The sequence below is a fragment of the Pristis pectinata genome, chromosome 1 (assembly GCF_009764475.1).
Source record: "Pristis pectinata isolate sPriPec2 chromosome 1, sPriPec2.1.pri, whole genome shotgun sequence".
Taxonomy (NCBI): Eukaryota; Metazoa; Chordata; class Chondrichthyes; order Rhinopristiformes; family Pristidae; genus Pristis; species Pristis pectinata.
This window is the reverse complement of record NC_067405.1, coordinates 126,952,761-126,972,663: the sequence shown is the minus strand read 5'-3', so window position 1 is coordinate 126,972,663 and position 19,903 is coordinate 126,952,761.

The following is a 19,903-nucleotide window of genomic DNA, read 5'->3' as shown; positions in this document are numbered from 1 at the left end:
ATATGCACAACATACCTTGCAATGTAGAGCATGGACTCTTATACATATATTATACCATCCATTTTACTCTATAATGTTTATTTAGCACACATGGCCAAGATTATGTAATTTACCAATGTAAAGGTTATGTAATTTACCAATGTGGAGTATAGATGTAACTATTAAATGATCTGACAATTCTTTTGAATGGCTTTCTTACCACAATGACAATTATATCTTTGTATCTGGTGCGGAGTTATAGCTTGTAATATGTATTGCCCACTTCTCAATGAATGGGAGTAACCTTGCATAGATTTTATAAATTATTTCATGCAAATCAAACACTTTGATTTGAAAAAAATAGAAAATAGATTAAAATTTCTATCTGTTCCTGCATCAAATTTGTGAAAGACATGGTATGCCAATATTTCCAGCAGAGCTAGTTAGACTAACCTGAATGCATCTAAAACAAAAAGGAACAGAAATGTGCCATCAGCAGTGGGCTAAAGGCAAAGTATAAAAGGTTGTGTTCTGCCTTGGAATTTCATCCGAGCTTCTCACATCTTCTGTTCCATCTCCTTCCCCATTATCATGGAAAAGAGGATATGCCAGTTTTGAAGGCCAATCCAGCTGCTTAGCCTTCTGATCTGACATATTTGAGGAGCACAGAACTCTTTATAAAGCAGAGTCAAAGGACAGAGATTTGCACTGCTACCAGTTAGCTATAGACTGATGTTTGTCTAAATTTTTGTATCTATATTTACACCTGTTTGGAACTACCGTCAAAACAGGAAACACATGCTCCTAATGCTTGCATGGGCTAGAGCATTGTTAATGAGTAAGTTGATTGACATGACTGTGGAGTGTTGCAATTGATGTAGATAATCCACCCATTATTGGATTGGAAGTTACAAGAAATTTCTTTCAACTTCATGCTTCCTGTCATATATATGTCCTAGTATAAAACCAGTAATTACTTCTACATAAATTTCCCCAGAAAGATAATCTAACCAGAGGATCTTGAATGGTTAATGTACTTAAAATCATGAAAATGCATTAATCCTTTAACATCATATTCTGCATCCAGTATGGTAATTGCACAGATTAATATTCCTTATATCTGGATAAAAGTAGTAGCGAACTCTTTGCTTCCTGGGTTTCATTGTGCACCACAGAATCTGGATTAACTGAATGAAGACACACTTCAATATCTACAGATAGCTGAGATTCAGTATGCTCTCAGCAGCCCCCTTAAAATCCATCAAAGTAGAATAGCAACACAGGTGACCATCAAGCTCCCTTGCAACAAACCTACATTCAAAAATTGACGGCTGCAACTAAATACAGAAATCGTCAGCTTGCTGTGTGATGCCCAAGTGTATTCTTGAATGTGGCATTTGTGCTAAACAGAAGTTCACAATTATTTGTGATGGAAACCTTACAGCCTTTAAATATAATTCAGGACCCAGTTTTTAACAACCATCACAGCATACCCCGATGATCAAATATTTCCACAGACCATACAGCTCAATTTTTTTGCACTGCAAATTACCAGGAACACGAAGCCAACAGTTCAACTAGGACTCGGTTAATGATAACACTAACAATCATTCTTTAAAAAAAAAATGAGGTTTGAGAAACAGTACACAAGGAAGAGCACAGAATGACAGGAATAAAGAGGTAAAGAAAAATTAGATGCAAGCAGAAAAAAAACAGAGAGAAATCTTCTTGTGAAACCTTATCCTGAAATGTTGACTGTATTTCTCTTCACAGATCCTGCTTGACCTATTATGTATTTACAGTACTTTTAATAGAACATAGAACATAGAACAGTACAGCACAGGAACAGGCCCACAATGGTTGTGCCAACCAATTACACTGGTATAAAATGCTCAACTAAACTAATCCCTTCTGCCTACTCCTTCCATTTCCCTCACATTCATGTGCCTGTCTAAGAGCCTCTTGAACGCCCCTATCGTATTTGCCTCCACCACCACCACAGATAGCGCATTCAGGCACCCACCTCTCTCTGTGTAAAAAAATCTGTCCCACACATCTCCTTTGAACATCCCCTCTCACCTTAAAGCAAAGCTGTCTAGTACTTGACATTTCTACCCTGGGAAAAGATACCGCCTGTCCACTCTGTCTATGCCTCTCATAATCTTATAAACCTCTATCAGATCTCCCCTCAGCCTCCACCACTCCAGAGAAAACAAACCAGGTTTGTCCAACCTCTCCTTATAGCACATGTTCTCTCATCCAGGCAGCATCCTGGTAAACCTCTTCTGCACCCTCTCCAAAGCCTCGACATCCTTCCTATAATGGGGCAACCAGAACTGAATGCAATACCCCAGATGCAGCCTAACTAATGTTCTACTAAGCTGTAGCTAATGTCCTGACTCTTGAATTTAGTGCCTGACTAATGAAAGCAAACATGCCATATGCCTTCCTTACCACCCTATCAACCTGTGTAGCCACTTTCAGGGAGCTATGAACTTGGACCCCAAGTCTTGCCATTAACAGTGTACTGTCTCTTTACATTACATCTCCCAAGGTGTAACACTTCACATTTGGCCGGGTTGAACTCCATCTGCCATTTCTCCGCCCATATCTGCAAATGAACTATATCCTGCTGTATCATTTGCCAGTCTTCTACACTATCCACAACACCACCAATCTTCGTATCATCTGCAAATTTACTAACCCACCCATGTACATTTTCATCCAGGTCATTTATATACTGTACATCACAAACAGCAGAGGTCCCAGTACAGATCCCTGAGGAACACCACAAGTCACAGTTCTCCAGCTAGAATAAGTTCCCTTGACCAATACCCTTTGTCTTCTACAGGCAAGCCAGTTCTGAATCCAAACGGCCAACACACCATGGATCCCATGCATCTTAACCTTCCGGATGAACCTCCCATGAGAGACCTTGTCAAATTCCCTTCCATGTAGACAACATCCACAGCTCTACCTCCATCTATCACCCTCATCACCTCATCAAAAAACTCAATCAAGACATGACTTGCCCTGCACAAAGCCACGCTGACTGCCCCTAATTAGGCTATGGTTTTCCAAATGCTCATAAATCCTATCCTGCAGAATCCTCTCCAGTAACTTCTCTATTGACTTCAGGAAAAGGGGCAGTGTACATGCACCTGTTTACATCAATGGTGCTGAGGTCGAGAGGGTTGAGAGCTAGAGTTGAGTTCCTAGGAGTGAACATCACCAACAGCCTGTCCTGGTCCAATCACATAGAAGCCATTGCCAAGAAAGCTCACCAGTGCCTCTACTTCCTCAGGAGGCTAAAGAAATTTGTTACGTCCCCTTTGACACTCACCAACTTTTATCAATGCACCATAGAAAGCATCCTATCTGGATGCATCACAGCTTGGTATGGCAACTGCTCTGCCCAGGACTGCAGGAAACTGCAGAAAGTTGTGAACACAGCCCAACACATCATGGAAACAGCCTCCCCTCCATCGATTCTGTCTTTACCTCTTGCTGCCTTAGTGAAGCAGCCAGCATAATCAAAGACCCCACCCACACGGATCATTCTCTCTTCTCTCCTCTCCTATCAGGCAGAAGATACAGGAACCTGAGGGCATGTACCACCAGGCTCAAGGACAGCTTCCACCCCACTGTGATAAGACTATTGAATGGTTCCCTTATACAATGAGATGGACTCTTGACCTCACAATCTACCTTGTTGTGACCTCGCACCTTATTGTCTACCTGAAAGAAAAAAAAGTGACCTTGCACCTTAGTGTCTACCTGCACTGCACTTCCTCTGTAGCTGTGACACTTTACTCTGGACTGTTATTGTTTTACCTGTACTACCTCAATGCACCTCTGTACTAACTCAATGTAACTGCACTGTGTAATGAATTGACCTGTATGATCGGTATGCAAGACAAGTTTTTCACTGTACCTCGGTACAAGTGACAACAGTAAACCAATACCAATACCTACCACTGACATGAGACTCACCGGTCTATAGTTACCAGGATTATCCCTGTTTCCCTTTTTTGAATAATGGAACAACATTAGCTTTTCGCTAGTCCTCCGGGACCTCACCTGTGGTTAGAGAGGACACAAAGATATTGGTCAAGGCCCCAGCAATCTCATCTCCTGCCTCTCTCAATAACCTGGGGTATAACCAATCAGGTCCTGGGGACTTATCCACCTTAATGCTCTTTAAGAGACTCTCCTCCTTTATCTCGAAATGCCCTAGCATATTAGCATGCTCCACACTGATCTCCCTATCCTCCACATCCTTCTCCTAGGTAAATACTCATTAAGGACTTCACCCACATCCTCCGCTTCCAAGCACATGTTCCCTCCTTTATCCTTAAGTGGTCCCTCAAGCTCCCTTGTTATCCTCTTGCTCTTGATGTATGTATAGAATGCTTTGGGATTCTCTTTAATCCTACTTGCCAAGGACTTTTCATGGCCCCTCCTGGCTTTCCTAATTCCCTTCTTGAATTCTTTTCTGGCTTCGTCCCCAAGTGCTCTGTTAATCCTAGCTTCCTAAGCTTTACATACATTTCCTTTCTCTTCTTGGCTAAATTCACCAACCTCTCTCGACATCAAGGTTCCCTTACCTTGCCATCCTTGTCCTTCCTTCTTACTGGAACTACTTACTGGAACATCTGTGCTGTTGTCTTTAAAGACCCTCCACATGTCAGATGTGGACTTGCCCAAAAACAGCTGTTCCCAATTAACTCTCCTTAGTTCCTGCCTAATGCTCTCATAACTTGCCCTGCTCCAATTTAATACTCTCCTGCAAGGTCCATACTTATCCTTATCTATAGCTATCTTAAAACTTAAGGAGCTGTGGTCACTGTTCCCTAACTGTTCTCCCACTGAAAGGTTAGTCACCCGGTCAGGCTCGTTACCCAACACCAGGTCCAGTATGGCCCCTCCTCTCGTTGGACTATCTACATATGGATTTGAGAAACCCTCCTGGATGCACCTAACAAATTCTGCCCGTTAAACCTTACACTAAGGAGGTCTCAGTTTATATTCGGGAAGTTGAAGTCCTCTATGACCTTTCCCTAAACTGTCAGCATATCTGTTCCTCAATGTCCTGATGGCTATTGGGTGGTCTGTAGTATAATCCCATCAGAGTGATTGCATCTTTCTTATTTTTGAGTCCTACTCATATAGACTCAATGGATGAGGCCTCCCTAACTCCCTATACACACTGCCCCTGACCTCTTCCCACTTTCTACCTATTTCATTGGTGCCAACATATACCATCACCTCTGGCTGCTCACCCTCCCCCTTATATCCTGAGAGTATTCTGCAGCCACTCTGAGACAGCCTCGACCCTAGCACCTGGGAGGCAATACACCATCACAGTGTCTCTTTCACGGTCACAAAATCTCCTGTCTGTCCCCCTAATTATCAAGTCTCCTATCACTATTGCTCTGCCTGAGTTTACCCTTCCCTGCTGAGCTGCAGAGCCGGCCACTGTGCCACTGACCATTGTGCCCTGATAGGAGTATCCCTCCCAGCAGTATCCAAAGGATTTACAGACAGCAAAATAAAGACCTTACCTGTTCTTACCTGTGCCTTCTTTCTGAAAACTTTTTTTTAAAGAGCTGCTCACACTCCCCTCACCAAGGTCACTTACTCAGTCTCTTATTGCCGAACCCTCTTGATCCAAAGCCTTAGTTCCCCACACTGAACCACTCCAACAATGGCCGCTCCGCTTAACACTAGCTTCTTTGTATTGGCTGCTGCCGATTAGCTAATTAGCCATTTATTACTAACAATATGCAAGTGTGCCTCTTTAAGTGTCCTGCGCACTGAAAATGAACACCAAGCACAGAGACTCACCTCTTTTGAAAACTTTCCACCTCTCGTTCCAAGTCCCAGCTCCCGCTCACTGAAAATGAACACCAAGCACAGAGACTCATCTCTTTTGAAAACTCCCACCTCTCATTCCAAGTCCCGTTCCTGCTCATTTGTTTTCGTATAAGAAAAATCTTACCTTTTTGAATTGCAAGCCCAATTTAATAGTAGCAGAATGAGATTCCAATAGGAATTAGTTATTATATTTAGACCACCCCCCCCCCGACTGTTAAATGAGTTGTTTGTAGACCTGAATACTTCTTGACAAAAACACAAGGATTCATTCACTCTCACAACTAGACCTGTCTTAGAGTCCTCAAGCACTCAGTTGACCAAATTGAAAACCACTCGAAGTTGTAATCTTTAGATAGCTTCTGCTTGAGCTAACTTCCTGCAGTATTAAAGCCAAGAGTTATTCAATTATTCATCGTTGCTGTTTCCACTTTCATTGCCGGTTTGCCACATATACATTTCAGAGGCATAACAATATTCCAGATTGTATGTGATTGGTTCAAAGTTCATCAGTGTTACATTACAGCATTTGTTACATGGTGAAGCTCAGCAGGTGTTTAACCTCAAGGCTGTGTCAACTAGTCCCACTCACTCCAGGTTTCATTCTTGGTTAGTAGCTTCCTTTTCCATTACTATCTTGTTTATAGTGGGAAGGGAAGCTGGTAACCGAGGAAAAAAACAGAACATAGAACAAAGAACATCAACATAGAACATAGAATATAGAACATAGTACAGCATAGGAACAGGCCCTTCGGCCCATGATGTCAGTGCTAACCATCCTATTTTTAACTAATCCATCTGCTTGCACATGGTCCATATCCCTCCATTCCTTCCCTATGTTTAATGCCTACTACACATTACTACTGCATCTGCTTCCACCACTTTCCCTATCAGTGCATTCCAGGCACCTACCACACTTTTCCTTTCTCACCTTAAAGCTATACTTGCTGGTATTTGACACTTCCACTCTGGGAAAAAACATTTGACCACCTAATCTATCTATGCCTCTCATAATTTTATCTTCTTCTATCAGGTTGCTCTCAGCCTCCAACGTTCCAGAGAAAATAATCCAAGTTAGTCCAACTTCTCCTTATAGTTTATACCTCTCTAATCCAGGCAGCATCTGCTGAACCTCTTCTGCACCCTCTCCAAAGTAGTGTAGCGGTTGCATAACGCTATTACAGTGGCGCTGGAAGAGTGACGACACTTGCAGGCTTCCCCCAGCACATTCCTAGTAATGCAAAAAGATGCATTTCACTGTGTGTTTCGATGTACATGTGACTAATAAATAAATATCTTATCTTTATATCCTTCCTGTAGTGCAGTGATCAGAGTTGCATACAATACTCTAAATATGGCCTAACCAAAGTTTTATACAACTGCAACATGATTTACCCACTTTTATGCTCAATGTCCTAAACTATAAAGGCAAGTATGCTGTATGCCTTCTTTACCAATCTATCAACTTGTGTTGTCACTTTCAGGGAGCTCAAGATCCCTCTATACATCAATGCCCCTAAGGGTCCTGCCACCTACTGTATAATTTCCTCTTACATTTGTTCTCCCAAAGTGCAACACCTCACACATGTCCGGATTAAACCCCTCTGCCATTTCTCTGCCCACATTTCAAAATGTTCTATAAACCTGCTGAGTCCTTTGACGACCTTTCTCACTATCCACAACTCTTGTCTATTTTCATGTTGTCTGCAAACCTACTAATCTACCCAAGTAATTGTTTGCCTTGACAAATTTGGTCTACCTAAGACTTTTATCTCTACCTCCCCCTCTCTGCAACTTAAAACATCCAAGCTTCTCATTTTTCCAGTGCTGATAAAGAGTCCTTGACTGGAAATGTTGACTCTTGTTTTTCTTCTGATGCTGCCTGATTTGTTGAGCACTTCCAGTATTCTCTGCTTTGTCTCTGGCAGCCTTTACCTGCAAGATTTGAGTAATTGCAAAGCAGGCATTAGTGGATGTGTGGATTAACACTGGCATCATCAACATCTATGAAGGACAGTCGCACGACCATCCACACTGATGAATGGCAAGCAGTCAGATGTCTGCCATAGAGTCAGCCTGGCAAACTGACTTTGGGATTCTGCAGGCTGATTGTAGATTACTGAACTGCTCGCAGTGTGGCCACAACTTAGCAGCAAGTAGTGGAAAGTGCCTGGTCCAGTCTGTTATATTGGAGGAGTTTTAATGATGGCCAGACCACATAATGCTGCAACTAAAGCAAATATCAGTTGTTCAGTGGTGGGAAAGGAAGCTTGTAACCACGGATAAAATATGGAATGCCATGGAGAAAGTAGGATTAGTTAATACAACTGCCAATTTCCAACCTGCTAATGATCCATTTTAGATTCTTTCCTTTTCTTGAATTCTCCATCTCCATCTCAGACAATAGTTTCACTACCAATATTCACTGTGAACGCACCTTCTCTCACAGGTTTCTTGACTACACCTCCTCTCATTCCTGTTTCCTGCGCATCCATTCTATACTCCCAATTTAGTCATAGAGTCACAGAGCACTGCAGCACAGAAACAGGCCCTTCAGTCCATCTAGTCCATGCTGGCCTGGTGTTCTGCCTAGTCCCCATTTACCGGCACCCAGACCACAGTCCTCCATACCTCTCTCATCCATGCACCTATCCAAACTTCTCTAAATGTTACAATTGAACCCGCATCTACCATTTCTCTGTCTCCATCAGATCTGTTCTGATGAAACTTATAATACCAGAAGCTTTAAGATGTCTTCCTTTTCCCTAACCACTACCACAGTTGACAGAACTCTCAATACCATCTCATCTGTTTCCCACACTTCTGCTCTCAACACCTCTGCTACCAACTAGAAGGCAGGTAGGGTTCTCCTGGTCCTCACGTTCCTCCTTCAGCAGCCTTTTCATCCAGCAGATTCTCCTCCATAATTTCCATCACCTTCAACAGGGTTCCACGATGGGACAAATTTTCCCCTCTCTTTTCAGATTTCTGAATGGACCGTTCCCTCTGCAACTTCTTGGTCCACACTTCCATCTCCACCAACCATTCCCCTTATCACACCACTTTCCCATGCAGTCACAGACAATGTATCACCTGATCTTTAACCATTTCCCTTGTCACCCAGGGATCCAGGCAAAGCACAAGTCACTTCTACTTCTACCAATTTAGTATATTGCATTCAGTCGTCTCCTCAACGTAGAGAAGCTAAACACAGACTGGGTGTCCACTTTGCAGAGCACATCCATTTAGTCTTCAAGGGTGACCCTGAACTTCCTGTCACCTATCAGTTTAAATCTCTGCTCCATTCCTATGGTGATCTTTCTGTCCTACATTGCTCCATTGATGCCAAATGTAAGCTTGAGGAAAAGCAACCCATTTTCCAACAATCCTTGGGACTTAATATTATCTTCAAATAAAATGAAAAACACTATGATTACTCTAGTATTACAGATTACTATGATTTATCTCTAGTATTAATGCTAGACAATGCCTTATATTTTCCCTTTGTATGTAAGATCTTTTTTATTCTAGCAATCTTTAAGATAGACTTTTCATTCACTCTACAATTCCAATTTACAGTAAAAATGCACCTTTTTCTTTAAATCTATGGAAAGAAATTGTTGGGATACGGCAAGAGAGTAGGAAGCAGAATATTCAGAGTGGTGTACATGTCTTATAGCAAGTTAAAATGCAAGCATGTCAACATTTTTTTCAGTTTCTAATACAAAAACAATTGGAATACAAGAGTAAAGATGTCTGACTGCAATTAAGTAAGAGCTTGCCGAGATTTATTTTTCATAGTTTTGTGTGCAGTTTTACTTCGCCTTGACTGGCGTTCACTAGACCCTTTGAATGAAGAAATTTCTTCCCATCTCAGTCCTAAAACTAATTAGGAGACAATGACACCAGATTCTAGACTCATCAGCCAGGAGAAACATCCTGCCTGCATCCACACTACTGCGCCCTGTAAGAATATTGTAAGTTTCTATCAGATCTTTTCTCACTCTTCTAAACTCTCAAGAATATAGGCTACTCTTCTGACATCAAAACACTATTCTGGAACCTTCCAGAAAATCTTCACTTCGCTCTCTCTAAGGCAAGTATATCCTTTACTAAGTCAGTAAGAACAAGACTGCACACTCCAGGTGTGGTGTCAACAAGGCCCTTCATACTTGCAGTAAAACACCTTAACTCTTGTATTCTAATCCTGTATTAAGGGCCCAACATACTATTTGCCTTCCTAATTCTTTGCTGCAACCACATGTCAGCTTTCAGTGACTTGTGCACAAGCCCATGTTGGTCCCTTTGAACATCACCATTTTCTCACCATCTGAAGAATACTGTTTTTTCAGTTTTGTACACCAAAGTGGGTGACTTTGCATATTTCCACAGTATATTGCATCTGCCATGTTCTTGCCCATTCCTCACTTGCCTATATCCCCCTGAAGCCTCTTATATCTTCCTCCCTACTCATAATCCCACCTAGTTTTATATCATCAGCAACCTTGGAAATATGATAATGCTGATACAGTCTGTCAATAGCTGTGGTTCAAGCACTGATCCCTATGGTACACAACTATTCATATGCTGCCAATCTAAGCAACATCTCTTTATTCCCACTCTTTGCTTTTGATCCAATAACCCAATTCTCAACCATGTCAGTATACTTTGCACACCTCCATGTGCCAACCTCTATGGGGGACCTTATCAAAAGCTTTCTGAAAATCCAGATATGTTACATCCAGTGGTCACCCATATCTGTACTACTAGTCACATCAAGTCAAGTCTAGTTTATTGTCATATGCACAAGTACCTGTACACACAGGTGCAATGAAAACTTACTTGCAGCAGCATCACAGGCACATTGCATCATCTAAGCAGCATTCACAAGAAAAACATAAATTAAACATAAATTATACACATGTTTACAAGAAAGAACACAATTAGAATAAAGACATAACAAAGTCTATTTAGTGCAAAGTGATCAAAGTGATCGTAGCGTTGCTAAACTACAGTGATTGGGGTTTCGCCGGTTTGGTTCAAGAACCGAACTGGTTGAAGGGAAGTAACTGTTCTTGAACTTGGTGGTGTGGGACTTCAGGCTTCTGTACCTCCTACCCGATGGTAGCTGCGAAAGGATGGCATGGCCCGGATGGTGGGGATCTTTGATGATGGATGTCGCCTTCTTGAGGTAGTGCCTCCTGTAGTCAAAGAATTTCAGTTGTTTAGTCCAATATGATTTTCCTTTCATGGATCCATGCCGACTCTGCTCAATCCTAATTGTCTTTTCATGGTGTTCAGTTATTGAATCCTTCAGTATAGATGAGATGACCTCCCCTGTGTGGGAATCTAAAACTTTGAGGTGAGAATGGGGTCCATAATCTCAAAATGGCCATTTGAAATGAGGAGAGTTCTTCTCAATCTCACAGTTGTTTATCTTTAGAATCCCATACCCTCAAGGGCTGTGGTGGCTCATGACTGTATTTAAGATAGTGTTGATATATTTTTGATGCCAAGGGTTTGAAGAGATGGTTCTGGAAGGCAGAATTGCAATAATCATATTGCATGACAAGAGCAAGCTCAAAGGTTTGAAAAAGCTGCTGGTGCTTTTACATCTAGTGCTTCTACAGAACAAGTTGGTAAGTGCCCTGCATTCCAAGCTAAACTAAGTGACCCACACAAGTTTTCATAGAATGTTGAGTTTCTGACCCTACTGCAGATTTCTCTTGCATTCCTCTCATTCTCAACCCTTCACTCTGTATTAATGTTTCATTTACATCAAGAACTCTTTAAAAAAAACATAAATCAAAACGAGTGTACAGTAAAGTGAAACAATTTTCCCTACAATATATTTTACAGGGAGGTTGCGGCATAAACATCTTCACTGAAACTCAAAGCTTCCTGTCAACCATACTGCCATTGCACTAACTGTTTCAAAAGCAGTTTGCATTGCTATTCCACTCCTAGAAAAGGCACCACTTAAACACTTCACAATAAAACAGTCTGCATTACCCAGAATACTGATTCATAATCATGGACTTCAGAAAGTTTATGGCACTGAAAAGCCCTCGAGTCCACGTTGGTCAAGAGCTACCTAGCCTGATACTTCCTTCATAGCCACGGTCCATATCCCCTACACAACAGGACTCCTATAGGTACACATCCAAGTACTGTTAAACATGATGAGGGCTCTGCTCCAGCCACAATTTCAGGCAATAAGTTCCAGACCCCTCACAACCAACCGGTTGAAGTGAAATCCTCAGGAAATGACTTTATGTTCCTGATTTTGACCCTCTAAGGGTAATAGGTCTTTCGTATTGGCTCCTTCTAGATTTTATATACTCCTTATATAATCCTTCTAGATTTTTATATTCACTCTCCTTCAGCCTGCCAATGATAACAACTCCGGCTTATCAAAAATATTGCAGTTGCTGAAAATCCCAAACAAGAAACAGAATATGCTGGAAGAACTCAGCAGGTCAGGAAGCATCCACAGAGAGAGACACAGAGTCAATATTTCAGATCAGTGACCCTTCACCTGAACTGAAAAAAAAATGAGAAAACAAGCATGTCTTTAGCACAAAAACAAAATACTGGTAGAACTACAGCAGGTCAGGCAACATAAGTGAGGAGGAAACAGAGTCAAAGTTTTGGTCAAGGGCCCTTCATCAGAACTGGAAAAATGAGATGAGCATGTTTGAAGTTGCAGAGATCAGGAGGGAGGAGCAAATGGGGGGAATGTCTGTGTGCAGGTGCAGACCGAAGTTCTCAACACGTTTTTTTTTTCAATATAATTGCTTTCCTACTTTCCAATGCTGATGAAGGGTCATTCACCTCTTAACCCTGAAACGTAAACGCTGTTTCTCTTTCCTCAAGCACTGTTTGGTATTTTCTGTTTTTATCATAAGCCAACAGACATAAACAAAGAAAAATGCTGTGAATACTAGAAATCTTAAAAATTAACACAGGATGCCAGAAATACTCAACAGGTCAGACAGGGGAGTAACACTGAAGCCCAGCAGGTGCACAAGGATCCCTGAAGTCAGTGCAGTTTGCCTGTGGATTTTTAAACCCAGCCATTATATTTCCACTTTAGAGTTCCCAACCAATTTGCATTAATGGGCAGGATGATAGCCTGCATGAGTCAGTTTCAACTCAAGTATTTGAAGAGAATGATGTGATGGAAACAGTAGGATTGCAACATGCAAGTGCCAGAAAGAGGTAATGATTGTAGCTCCACACAGCATGTAACACCTTGCTGTAGTAAATCTGCCATATCGCTAACCACAAACATTATCTCTTTCCACCACCTTCCTGCTTCAGCCATCTTTGGCCACCAAATTTCCTTTCCACATGATGTATGAATGGCAAGACATAAATTGTCTCCAAGCAAAGGGTTGACTGTGTAAGGAAAGGTTGTAGGTTTACCTTGTATTGCGTGAACAATGGGTAGAATGGATTTTGGTCCAAATAGTTGTCAGATGGAGAAATTGGTGGGACCCAAACAAATCTCACTAAAACAGTCATCTCAGATGCAATATGCAACATTGTAATGAGAGACAGTAGAATAATTTCCAACTTCTGGGTGTCAATAGAACTGAGAGCAATGATGAGATCTGAAAATCAGATCTATGTCGAGTTAGAAATGTGATATTGTGCATTTCCAACATAGACTTGTGATGAATTCATCCCAAATTCTATACTTAGACAATTATTTTCGTACTTTCATCAGTCATAAACTGGATCCTGTGTTTAATGCTCTCCCATTTGTTATAAAGAGTTTTTTGTGTGCAAAATAGACTACTTCATGCAAATATTCTATGAATGATACCCAATTCCTTTGGAACCCAAGAAAAAGACTAATGTCCTGCCTCATTAAATCAGTTCAAAAAAACCTGCAGTTTTATCCTAGACTTAACAGTCCAGGATACAGTGGAAAAGAACTTGGTGACTTTATGTGAAAGATACAGAAGAGGTTCAACCCAGGTTAATTCATCCATCAAAAATGAAATTTGGTCCAAGATAATCAGTGGGTCTTCACTCAACCTCTGCTGTGGAGTATGTTCTACTTGAGGTCCAGAAATATAAGCCATCCATTGATCGGAACCAGCATGCTGCTCTGACACTTCTCTCTGGTTATCAGAATGCGCTCATTTCTACATGCAAGTGAGATACAAAGATTGACAGCTGGCCAGTAGTGATATAACCATATTTAGGCATTCCTGCTGGACAGATGACCACCTGGCCCACCCCACTTTCCCTCCAATATGTTCTCAACATCCCCTACAAACGGTGAAGTTGGAAGTTTTTACTCATTTTCTGTTACACCAGGGTCCTGTACTTCAGATGTTTTGTGACTTTTGATTCCCATCCTATCCAACCAATGTACCATGACTCTTATCTTCAAGATTTCAAGGCTATAAGGTAATTAACATTTGCATATCCAGTATTCTTATCTGATGTCCTCATACTACATGGAACATCTTGAGCAGCTAGCACTGAATTTTTGAAGCTCCTACTGAACCTCTTATCTTTGGTCAAATATTCCATCATGCCTTGTTAGCCTACACTTGAAGCCTCTTTAAAACTACATAATTAAAACTGCAGCTTATACAATTGGCTGATTTACATACTCAAATCATCCTTAATAAACCTAATTAACAAAGAATAGGAATAGAGACTGGTGCTTGTGGTTAGTAAATTCCAAAGGCCCACTTCCCTATTGAATTATCCCTAAAACTATACTTACATTAGCAACCTCACTTTCTATTCCAATCATTCAGGTCATGGCCTCATACAATCTTCCAGGAAGTTTAGCACAGCCATGTATAAATACTCTTGTTATAAGAGTAGGTATTGGTGACTCATCTTCTGACACCACAAAGCCTGTTTGCTATCTACATAACATCAGGTCAAGCGTGTGACGGAATTCTCTCCACTTGCCTGGATGAATGGAGAACCAACAGTTCTCAGCAACCTTGATATCATCTCGGAGAAAGAACCCATTTGAATGGCAGTTAATCCAGCACCGTAGAGACTCATTATGTTCGTCACCATTGCACCATGTTTGCAGAGTCTACCATCTAAAAGTGCACTGCAGTTATTCATCCAGACATTTTGACAGTACGTCACTAACCCATGACCTCTACCACCAAAAGGGACAAGGCAGGAGGCTCATGGGAAAACCACTATCTGCATGTTCCTCTCCAAGTCACAGACCATCCTGATTTGGCGATATATCACCGTTCCTTCATCATAGAACATAGAACATTACAGCACATTATGTTAATTGGCCACTGTAAATTGCCCTTGTATGTAGATGACTGTTAGAAGCTGGGGGAAGTCGATGAGAAAGTAGAGAGAATAAAAAATGGGATTAATGTAGGGTTAGTTTAAATGGGTAGCTGATGGTTGATACGGACTTGGAGCGTTGAAGGACCACCACCCTGTTAATATTACATCCTTTCCATGTTAATCCCCACTCTAATTGTTTTAGTCTTTATACCACTTTGCTACAAGGTCTGATGAAGGAGGTTTCCATTCACATGATGGAAAGTAGCTGGTGTAGCATTAAACTAGGTTGCTTAGTTTCTTCTTCAACCTTGAAATTATCCATTTCAAACTCAGCAATGGTGAATGAGTGTTTTGAAGATTGACTTTTTTTTGTGTAATACTTTACAAAGCATGTGATGCTGTGATTATGGAACCTTCCATGGTAATAACCTCAAGTCTCTGTGTCATTTGGAGTTGCTTGCTCATTTCCCAAGAGCTGTACCCCCAGGATGTAATCATGTAGATCTGAATGGTGTGTGTTTCTTTGCCTGAGCTTTCATGGTGCTCCTCCTGCCTTTGCCCTGCTCACATCAATGCTGATCATTTACCTCTAGAAGGTGGGTACGTGCAGTGTGTGCAGAAATGTGTGTTGCTGACTGATCATTGTGTTGTTAGAACATAGAACATTACAGCACAGTGCAGGCCCTTCAGCCCACAATGTTGTGCCAACATTTTATCCTGCTCTAAGATCTGTCTAACCCTTCCCTCCCACATAGCCCTCCATTTCTCTATCATTCATGTGTCCATCTAAGAGTCTCTTAAATGTCCCTAATGTATCTGCCTTAACCACCTCTGCTGGCAGTGCATTCCATGAACCCACCACTCTCTGTGTAAAAAACTTACCCCTGACATCCCGCTTATATCTTCCTCCAGTCACCTTAAAATTATGCCCCCTTGTTTTAGCCATTGTCACCCTGGGAAAAAGTCTCTGATTGTCCACTCGATCTATGCCTCTTATCATCTTGTACCCCTCTATCAAGTCACCTCTCATCCTCCTTCTTTCCAAAGAGAAAAGCCCAAGTTCACTCAACCTATCCTCATAAGACATGCTCTCCAATCCAGGCAGCATCCTGGTAAATCTCCTCTGCACCCTCTCTAAAGCTTCCACATCCTTCCTATAATTAGGCAACCAGAACTGAACACAATACTCCAAGTGTGGTCTAACCAGAGTTCTATAGAGCTACAACATTACCTCACAGTACTTGAACTCAATACCCCAACTAATGAAGGCCAACACACCATATGCCTTCTTAACAACCCTATCAACCTGTGCAACAGCCTTGAGGGATCTATGGACGTGGACCCCAAGATCCCTCTGTTCCTCCACACTGCTAAGAGTCCTGTCATTAACCTTGTATTCTGCCTTCAAATTCGATCTCCTGAAGTATATCACTTCACACTTATCCGGGTTGAACTCCATCTGCCACTTCTCAGCCCAGCTCTGCATCCTATCAATATCCTGTTGTAATCTACAACAACCTTCTACACTATCCACAACACCACCGACCTTTGTATCATCAGCAAACTTACTAACTCACCCTTCCACATCCTCATCCAAGTCATTTATAAAAATCACAAAGAGCAAGGGCCCCAGAACAGATCCTTGCGGAACATCACTGGTCACTGACCTCCAGACAGAATTCTCTCCATCTACTACCACCCTCTGTCTTCTATGGGTGAGCCAATTCTGAATCTACACAGCCAGGTTTCCCTGGATCCCATGCCTCCTGACTTTCTGAATGAGCCTTCCATGAGGAACCTTATCAAACGCCTTACTAAAATCCATGTACGCCACATCCACTGCTCGACCTTCATCAATGTGCTTTGTCACATCCTCAAAGAATTCAATCAGGCTTGTGAGGCACGAGCTGCCCCTCACAAAGCCATGCTGACTGTTGCTAACTAGCCTATGCTTCTCCAAATGCCCATAAATCCTGTCCCTAAGAATCTTCTCCAGTAGTTTACCCACCACTGAAGTAAGACTCACTGGCCTGTAATTCCCAGGGTTATCCCTACTCCCTTTCTTAAACAAAGGAACAACATTTGCCACCCTCCAATCATCTGGCACTACTCCTGTGGCCAGTGAGGATGCAAAGATCATCACCAATGGCACAGCAATCTCTTCCCATAATAACCTTGGATATATCCCATCCAGCCCTGGTGACTTATCTATCCTAATGTTTTTCAAAGGTTCCAGCACATCCTCCTTCCTCATGTCGACATGCCCTAGCATATCGGCCTGTTGTGTGCCATCCTCCTAATCATTAAGGTGAATACTGAAGCAAAGTATTCATTAAGGACCTCCCCTACCTCTTCTGACTCCAGGCACATGCTTCCTCTTTTATCCCTGATCAGTCCTACCCTCACTCTAGTCATCTTCCTATTCTTCACATACGTGTAGAATGCCTTGGGGCTTTTCCTTGATCCTACTCACCAAGGCCTTCTCATGCCCCCTTCTAGCTCTCCTAAGTCCATTTTTAAGCTCCCTCCTGGCTACCTTGTAACTCTCCAGAGCCCTGACTGATCCATGCTTTCTAAACTTCAGGTAAGCTTCTTTCTTCTTTTGACAAGATAATCTAAGTCTCTTGTCAACCACGGTTCCTTCACTCTACCATCCTTACCCTGACTCAATGGGACAAGCCTATCCCAAATCCCATGCAAGTACTCCTCAAACAACCTCCACATTTCCACTGTGCACTTCCCCAATAACATCTGTTCCCAATTCACGCTCCCAAGTTCCTGCCTAATAGCATCATAATTCCCACTCCCCCAGTTAAATACTTTCCCAAATCATCTGCTCCTATCCTTCTCCAAGGCTATGGTAAAGGTCAAGGTGTTATGGTCACTATCTCCAAAATGCTCTCCCACCAAGAGATCTGAAACCTGATCAGGCTTATTGCCTCGAACCAGGTCCAGAATGGCCTCTCCTCTAGTTAGCCTGTCCACATACTGTGTCAGGAATCCTTCCTGGACACACCTAACAAACTCCAGCCCATCTATCCCCTTTACACTAAGGAGGTGCCAATCAATATTAGGGAAGTTGAAATCACCCATGACAACCACCCTGTTTTTTTGCAGTTCTCCAAAATCTGCCTCCCGATCTGCTCCTCAGTGTCTCTGTTGCTATTGGGTCGGTGGATGGGAGGGGGTGGGATCTGTAGAATGCTCCCCAATAAGGTGATCACTCCCTTCCTGTTTCTGACTTCCACCCACACTGACTCAGTGGACAATCCCTCCAGGACATCCTCCCTTTCTACAGCTGTGACACTGTCCCTGACCAGCAAAGCCACTCCTCCACTCTTTTACGTCCATCCCTGTCCCTTTTGAAACATCTAAACCCTAGAAGATCCAGCAGCCATTCCTGCCCTTGCGACAGCCAAGTCTCTGCAATGGCCACCACGTCATAGTTCCACGTACTTACCCATGCTCTAAGTTCATCACCCTTGTTCCTGATACTTCTCGCATTAAAGTAGACACACTTCAGCCCATCCAACTGACTGCAATTTTGCCCTTTCAAAGTCTTTCTACACTCTGCATCTACTTGTACACTAAATGCACCAAGCTCTGACCTATCACTCTGGTTCCCATCCCCCTGCCAAACTAGTTTAAATCGTCCCCAACAGCTCCAGCAAATGTGCCCGCAAGAATATTGGTCCCCTTCCAGTTCAGGTGTAACCTGTCCCTTTTCTACAGGTCGTACTTTCCCCAGAAGAGATCCCAATGATCAACAAATCTGAAACCCTGTCCCCTGCATCAACTTCTTAGCCATTCATTCAGATGCCAAATCATCGTATTCTTACCCTCACTGGCGCATGGCACAGGCAGCAATCCAGAGATTACTACCCTCGAGGTCCTGCTTTTCAGCTTCCTACCTAGCTCCCTATATTTCGTCTTCAGGACCTCTCTTTTCCTACCTATGTCATTGGTACCAATATGTACCACAGCCTCTGGCTGTTCACCCTCCCCCTTCAGAATGCTGTGGACCCAATCCAAGACATCCCTGACCCTGGCACCCAGGAGGCAACATACCATCCGGGAATCTCTTTCACGTCCACAGAATCTCCTGTCTGCCCCCCTTACTATGGAATCCCCTATCACTACCACTCTCCTCTTCTCCCCCCTTCCCCTCTGCACCACATGACCAGGCTCAGTGTCAGAGACCTGGTCACTGTGGCTTTCCCCTGGTAGGTCATCCCCCCAACAGTATCCAAAGCGGTATACCTGTTATTGAGGGGAATGGCCACAGGGGTACCCTGCACTACCTGCCTATTCTCCGTCCTTCTCCTGACAGTCACCCAGCCACCTGCCTCCTGCAGCCTCAGAGTGACTGCCTCCCTGTAGTTCTTATCTATGAACTTTATGAGGCCAAAGCCTCAGCTCCCCACTCTAACACTGGCCCACTGCAACAATGGCCGCTCCCAAAATGGCCACTCCGCTTATACCTGCCTTCCCTTTATTTGCTGCTGTTAATAAGCCTAACAACTGGTAACAATTTGCAAATTTGCCTTGTTTAGACTCCTGTAAGGTGAAGCTCACAAGCACACGCACAGAGACTCACCTCTTTTCAAAGGTCCTGCTCCAAATCTGGCTCCAACTCCCGACTCTGCAAGGTGAAACTCACAAGCACACGCACAGAGACTCGCCTCTTTTCAGAGGTCCCACTCCAAATCATCGCTGCCTAAATCCTAGAACTCCCTCCTCAGCAGCACTGTGGGAG